This window comes from Stylophora pistillata, chromosome 14 (genome assembly GCF_964205215.1).
Source record: "Stylophora pistillata chromosome 14, jaStyPist1.2, whole genome shotgun sequence".
Classification (NCBI taxonomy): domain Eukaryota; kingdom Metazoa; phylum Cnidaria; class Anthozoa; order Scleractinia; family Pocilloporidae; genus Stylophora; species Stylophora pistillata.
Window position 1 is genome coordinate 10,388,885 of NC_142532.1, and position 7,704 is coordinate 10,396,588.

Genomic DNA, 7,704 nt, shown 5'->3' on the forward strand with positions numbered 1-7,704 from the left:
TGGCTCAAAACACGGTTTTCCAATAAAGTACCTCCGAACAAGCCAAATCCAACTGTTTTCATCAGATTGTATTAAAATCCATAAGAAAACACTACAATTTGGATGAAACACGATGTTTCCTGCGAAATGTAGCCAAAGAGTGGAATAGGTCGTCTTTCTCAAATCTCGCTGAAAACTCAGTTTTGCAAGAAAGTATCTGCAAACAAGTCAAAACCAATTTCTTTGGGAAGATTGTGTTCAGATTTCTAAGAAAAAAACTATGGTTGATACTTTGTTTCAAGGGATATTTAGCCAGAGAGTGAAATAGGTCAAGTCTTGCTCAACTCACTCTGAAAACACGCTTTTGCAAAAAGTATCTGCGAACAACCCAAAAGTAATTTGTTTGACTAGATTGCATTGAACTCTGTAAGAAACCACTAAAAGTTCCTTCATACCTGGTGTTTCCTGCAAAATTTGGCCAGAGAGTGAAATGGGTCAAGTCTTGCTCAACTCACTCTGAAGAGACGCTTTTGCAAAAGGTATCTGCAAACAACCCAAAAGCACTTTTTTTTACTAGATTGCATTGAAATCTGTAAAAAAAACACAAAACTGTGCTTAATACCCGGTCTTCCCTGCAAAATTTGGTCAGACAGTGAAGTAAGTCAAGACTTACCCATCTCACGCCGAAGACACGGTTTTGCGAAAATTATCTGCAGAAAAGCCGAAAGCAATCTTTTTGACTAGATTGCATCGAAATCTAAAAGAGAACGCCAAAATTTAGATGATACCCGATCTTTCCAGCAACATTTGGACAGAGAGTGAAAATGTGCCAAGTCTTGCTCAACTCGGGCCGAAAACACAATTTTCCGAAATGTATCTACGAACAAGCCAAATCCAACTTTATTGACCAGATTCTAATAAAATCTAAAAGAAAACACTAGAATTTAGTTTAAACACGATGTTTCCTGCGAAATGTGGCCACAGTGAGAAATGGGTCAAGTCTTGATCAACTCAGACTAAGAACTCGGATTTGCAAAAGGTATCTGCAAACTTGCCAAAACAATTGTTTTCAATAAATTATGCCGAAGCCTGTAAGAAAACACTAACATTTGGTTTAGATCGGATCCTTCTTGCGAAATTTGGAGTAAAATGCGTCGTCTTGCTCAGCTGCTACTATAAATACTGTTTTGGAAAACGTATCTCCACAGAACTCAAAAACGAGTTTTTTGAATAAATTTTGTTCTAATCTACAAGAAAACATCCAGATTTGTTTGACACCCGATGTTTCCTTCAAAATTTGGCTAGAGAGTGAAATGGGTCAAGTCTTCCTCAACTCGCGCTGAAAGATGCCTTTCCAAAGATTATTTGCAAAGAAGCCAAAAGCAACTTTTTTCAATAAATTGTGCTAAAATCAGTGAGAAAACCCTAAAATTTGCTTTTGACGAGCTGACTGATTGGTAAACCAATCAGTCAGCTTGTCACTCGTCAGTCAGTCAGACAGTCGCTTAGCCAGTCATTCACCAATCAAACAACCCAAACAACCCAATCAAACAACCCAAACAACGCAATCAAATTAACATACACAGTCGGATACCAGTAATTCACTCAACCACTCAGTCAACTAGTCACAAGCCAGTCAATCACTCATGGGTCAGCCAGGTAGCGTAAGAATTACTCAGCCGGTCAAGTACCAGCAAGTCTGTCAGTCAGTCAGTCAGTCACTCAGCCAGTCAGTCAGTAAACACTCAGTTAGTCAGTCAATAAACAGTCGGTCAGTAAGGTAGTCAACAAGTCAGGTAGGCGGTCAGATACCAGTGATTCAGTCAGCCGATAAAACGTTCAGACACTAGTCAGCCAGTAATAAGTCTGTCAGCAAGTCAATCACCCAGCCAGTCAACCAGTTGAGTCAACCAGTCAGTCAATTAGTCGGTCAACCAGGAAATCAGCGAGTCAAGTACCAGTGAATCAGTCAGCAGTAGGTCAGGAAGACGGTAAACACCTTAGGGGTACAGTCAAGTAACACTAACTCAGTCAAGCAGTCAGTAAGCCGGTCCCATACCATTGAGTCAGTCAACCACTCAGCCAGCCGGGGAGTCTGCAGTCAGTCAAGTAGTTAGTCAACCAGTCAGTCAGCCAGTCAGGTACTAGTGGCTTATTCAATTAGTCAGTGAGCCTATCACTCAGTCATCAGTTACACAGTCAGTCACTAGTCGCTCACGCGTGAGTTCATTAACCAGTCAGACAGGTACTCAGGTACCGATGACTCCGTCAACCAGTCACTGAGTCAGTTGCCAGTCAGTAACCTTCAACTCATTCAGTCAGTCAACCAGTTAGTGACCCAGTTTGTCAGCCGTTCAGGAACCAGTGTGTCAGTCAACCAGTCAGCCACCGGATCAGGTACCAGTGAGTCAGTCAACCAGTCAGTCAACAAGCCAGACAGTCAACAGTGACATAGCCACTAAGTCACCACTCGGTCAGCAACTCAGTTAACTAGTCAGATAGCCAGTCAACCTCTTAGTCAGCCAGTCATTACCATTACTCAGATAGCCAGTCAGGTACCATTAGGGTAGTCAACCCTTCATTCAGCCAGTCAGACAACCACGCAGTCAGCCAGTCATTGACCAGTCAACTAGCCACTCAGTAACAAATCGGTCAGCAAGTCAGTTAACCAGACAAATACCACTCAAACAGTCACCCATTCAGAGAGCCAGTTAGTAAACCGGCCAGTCAGGCAGTCAGGCACCCTTCAATTAGCCACTCAATCACAAGTCGGCCAGCAAGTCAGTTAACCAGTCAAATAACCACTTCAGTGGGACTGGGTCACTCAACCATTCAGTCAACCAGCCAGTCAGCTGGTTAGTCACGAGTCAAAAAGCGACGCAGTCTCCAGTCGGTCGGCAAGTCAGTTAACCAGTCCGATAACCATTCAAGTACCACTGAGTCAGTCCACCATTCAGTCATCCAGTCAGTCCACCAGCCACTCAGCCAGCCACTCAGTGACCAGTCGGTTAGCAAGTCAGTTAACCGGTCAGATAGCTAGTCAAGTATCACTGAGTCAGCTAACCATTCAGTCACTCACTCAGTCAACCAGCCAGTCAGCGCCTCAATCCCCATTCGACTAGGCACTTAGTCACCAGTCGTTCAGCAAGTCAGTTAACCAGTCAGATAGCCAGTCAAGTGCCACTGAGTCAGTCAACCCTTTATTAATGCAGTCAGTCAACCTGCCAGTCGGCCAGTTAGTCAGCAGTCAATTATTAGCCACTCAGTCGGCAGTTGGTCAGCAAGTCGACTAACCAGTCAGATAGCCAGTCAAGTGCCATCGAGTTACTCAGTCTTTCAGTAAGCCAGTCATTCAACTACTCACTTAGTCACCAGTCAATTAGCCACTCAGTCACCAGTTGCTCGGCAAGTCAGTTAACCAGTCAGACAGCCAGTCTAGTACCATTGAGTCAGTCAACCTTTCAGTCGACCAGTCAGTCAACAAGGCTGTCAGCCAGTCAGCCAGCACTCGATGAGCAACTCACTCACAAGTCGGTTCGCAAGTCAGACAACCAGTCAGATAGCCAATCAAGGTTTAATCTACCATTCAGTAAGCTAGACAGTTGACCAGCCACCCAGCCAGTCATTCACATATCAATTATTCACTCATTCACCAGTGGTTCAGCTAGTCGGTTAACCAGTCAGATATCTAGTATAGTACCTCTGGGTCAGTCAACTTTTCAGTCAGCCGGTCAGTCAATCAGCCAGTCAGCCAGTCCGTTTCAGTCACCAGTCGGTCAGCAAGTCAGTTAGCCAGTCAAGTGCCAGAGGGTCAGTCAACCTTTCAGTTAGCCGGTCAGTCAGTCAACCAGCCAGCCACCAGTCAATTCAGTCACTCAGTCGCCAGTCGGTCAGCAAGTCAGTTAACCAGTCAGGTAGCCAGTCAAGTATCACTGAGTCAGTCAACGTTTCAGTCATCTAGTCAGTCAACCAGCCAGTCAGCCAGTCAGTCACCAGTCAATTAGCCACTAAGTCACCAGTCGGTCAGCAAGTTAGTTAACAAATCACAGCCAGTAAGGAACCACAGACTGGGTCAACCAATCAGTCAGAGAGTCACTAGCCAGTCAGCAACCGGTAGTTAGTCAGCCAGTGTAATACCAGTTAGTCTGTCAACCAGTCACTCAGCCAGTCAGTCACCACTGTTTAGCCAGTCACTCACCTGTCGGTCAACAATTCAGTCAACCAGTTAGGTAGCCAGCCAGTAAGAAACAGGTAACTCCAGTCAATCATTCGGTGAGGCAGTCTGTAAGGAAACACTAAAGTGTGGTTGATACTTGATGTTTCCGGGTAAATTTGGCCAGAGACTGAAATGGGTCAAGTCTTGCTCAACTCACTCTGAAAAAGCGCTTTTCCAAAAAGTATCTGGAAACAACCCAATAGCACTTTTTTTCACTGGATTGCATTGAAATCTGTAAGAAAACACAAAAATGTGCTTAATACCCGGTGTTTCCTGCAAAATTTGGCCACACAGTGGTCAAGTGTTGCTCATCTCACGCTGAAAACATGATTTTGCGAAAATTATCTGCAAAGAAGCCAAAAGCAAGTTTTTTTGACTAGACTGCATAGAAATGTGAAAGAAAACGCCAAACTTTCCATGATTCCCGATCTTTCCAGCAACAATTGAACAGAGATTGAAAATGTGCCAAGTCTTGCTCAACTCGGGCAGAAAACACAGTCTTCCAAAACGTATTTGGGAACAAGCCAGATCCAATTTTTTTGACCAGATTGTAATGAAATCTATAAGAAAACACTAGAATTTAGTTTAAACACGATGTCTTCTGCAAAATGTGGCCACAGTGAGAAATGGGTAAGGCTAAAAACTCAGATTTGCAAAAAGAATCTGCAAACTTGTCTAAACCAATTCTTTTCAATAGATTATGCCGAAACCTGTTAGAAATCACTAAAATTTGGTTTAGATCGGATCTTTCCTGCGAAATTTGGACATAGAGTAAAAAGCTCCAAGTCTTGCTCATCTGCTAAAAACACGGTTTCGCAAAAAGTATCTCAAAACAAATCAAAACCAATCTTTTTTACAAGATTCTGTTGAAATCTTTAAGAAAACACTAAAATGTGGTTGATACCCGATGTTTCCTGCGAAATTTAGCCACAAAGTGAAATGGGTGAAGACTTGCTCAACTCGGGCTGAAAACTCGGTTTTTCATAAAGTGTTTGCAAACATGCCAAACCAATTTTTTTCAATACATTATGCTGAGATTTGTAAGAAAACACTAAAACCTGGTTGAGACCCGATGTTTCTTGCAAAATTGGGACATTAAATGCGTCATCTTGCTCAACTCCTACTATAAAACACTGTTTTGGGAAAAGTTTCTGTAAAGAACTCAAAAGCGATTTTTTGGAATAGATTGTGTTGTAATCTGCAAGTAAACATCAAGATTTGCTTGATACCCGATGTTTCCTTCGAAATTTGGCTAGAGAGTGAAATGAGTCAAGTCTTCCTCAACTTGCCCTGAAAGATGTCTTCCCAAAAATTATCTGCAAAGAAGCCAAAAGCAACTTTTTTTAATAGATTGTTCTAAAATCAGTGAGAAAACTCTAAAATTTCCTTGATACTATATGTTTCCTGCGAAATGCCGTCATACAGTGAAATGCGTCGTCTTTCTCAACTCGCGGTGAAAGCACGCGGGTTTTAAAGAAAGTATCTGCAAACAAGCAAAAAGCAATTCTTTTGAATACATTCTCTAGAAATCCGTAAGAAAACGCTAAATTTTGCTTGACACGCGATGTTTCCTGCGAAATTTGGTAAGAGTGAAATGCGTTATGTCAGCCAGTCAACCAGTCACTAAGCCCCTTTAAAGGCAACTCTGTAGTTCAAAGGCAAGTTAGTCAGTCAACCAGTCACTTAGCTGGTCAGGTACCAGTGACTTAACCAGTCAGTCACCAAACCGTGAGCAAGGCAGCAACCAAGTCAGTCAGATGGTAAGGTACCTAGTGAGTCCGTCAACTAGTAATTCAGTCAAGCAGTCTTCTGTCAGTTAGCCAATCAGTAAGCGAGTCAGTCCCCAGTCGGTCAGCAACTCAGTTAACCAGTCAGTCAACCTGTCAGTCAACCAATTAGATAGCCGTCAGGAACCAGTGAGTGAGTCAACTAGTCAGTCAGCAGGTCAGGTACCACCGAGGAATTCGACCAGTCAGTCACCACTTTGTTAGCTAGTCAGTCACCGGTCGCTTATTAAGTCAGTCACCAGTCCGTTAGCAAGGTGGTAAACCAAACAGTCCGCTGGTCACTTGTCAGTAAGTCGGATAGTCACTTAGCCATGCATTCACCAATGGGTCAGCAACCCAGTCAACCATTGAGATACACAGTCGGATACCAGTAATTCCTTCAACCACTCAGTGAACTAGTCACTAAGCCTGTCAATCACCTATGGGTTAGCCAGGTAGCGTAACAGTTTGTCAGCCAGTCAAGTACAAGCAAGTCTGTCACTCAGTCAGTCACTCGGCCACTCAGTGAGCAAGTCAGTAACCACTCAGTTAGTCAGTCCATTACCAGTCGCTCAGTAAGGTAGTCAACAAGTCAGTTAGTCGGTCAGGTACCAGTGATTAGGTCAACCCATTAGACGGTCAGACAGTACTCAACCACTAATAAGTCTGTCAGAAAGTCAATCACCCAGCCAGTCAATCAGTTGCTCAACCAGGAAGTCAGCGAGTCAAGTACCAATTAATGAGTCACCAGTCGGTCAGCAAGGCAGTCAACACCTCAGGATTCCAGTTAAGTAGCAGTAGGTCAGTCAAGTAGTCAGTCGGCCGGTCCAATACCATTGAGCCAGTCAAGCAGTCAGTCAGCCGGCGAGTCACCAGTCAGTCAACTAGTCAGTAAATCAGTCAGTCAGTTAGTCAGGTACTAGTGGGTCATTCAATTAGTCAGTGAGCCTATCACTTAGTCGTCAGTTAGACAGTCTGTCAGTAGTCAGCCCCGAGTGACTTAATTAACAAGTCAGACAGTCACTGAATCAGTCAGTCGCCAGTCAGTAATCTTTAACTCTTTCAGTCAGTCAACCAGTTAGGAACCCAGTTAGTCAGCCGTTCAGGAATCAGCGTGTAAGTCAACCAGTTAGCCAGCGCATCAGGTACCAGTGAGTCAGTCAACAAGTCAGTCACCAGGTCATTAGTCACTTAGTCAGCCAGTCAATTAGCTGGTGAGTCACCAATCGGTCGGCAGGTTAGTTAACCAGTCAGCCAACCACTTAGGCAACCAGTAAATAGGCTGGTCAGCTAGTAGTGAGTCAAGGCTGATAGCTTCGAAAGAAACTGTTTGGGGCTGCGTCGGTGGGAGTAACGAAATAATTTGGATATATCAACAAAGTTGAAATGGTAAATTGGCCACCGTAATGATTATAAAAGCTGACGTTTCGAGCGTTAGCCCTTCGTCGGAGCGAATAGAGGAATTGTGGGTTGTGTGTGCTTTTAAAGACAGAAAATGGAGCTACGTTATTGGTGGGAGCATGGCAACAAGAAAAAAAGTAGTGAGTCAGTCAACCACTTAACCAGTCAGTCACCAGTCAATTAGCCAATCGTTTCTCAGTCAGTGCGTCAGTCAACAAGTCAGATGGCTAGTCAGCTACCAGTGAGTCAGTCAACGAGTCAGTCACTCGGCTCAGGATCCTTTAACTCAGTCAGTCAGTCAACCAGTCAGTAACCCGCTCAGGTACCAACCAGTTAGTTCAC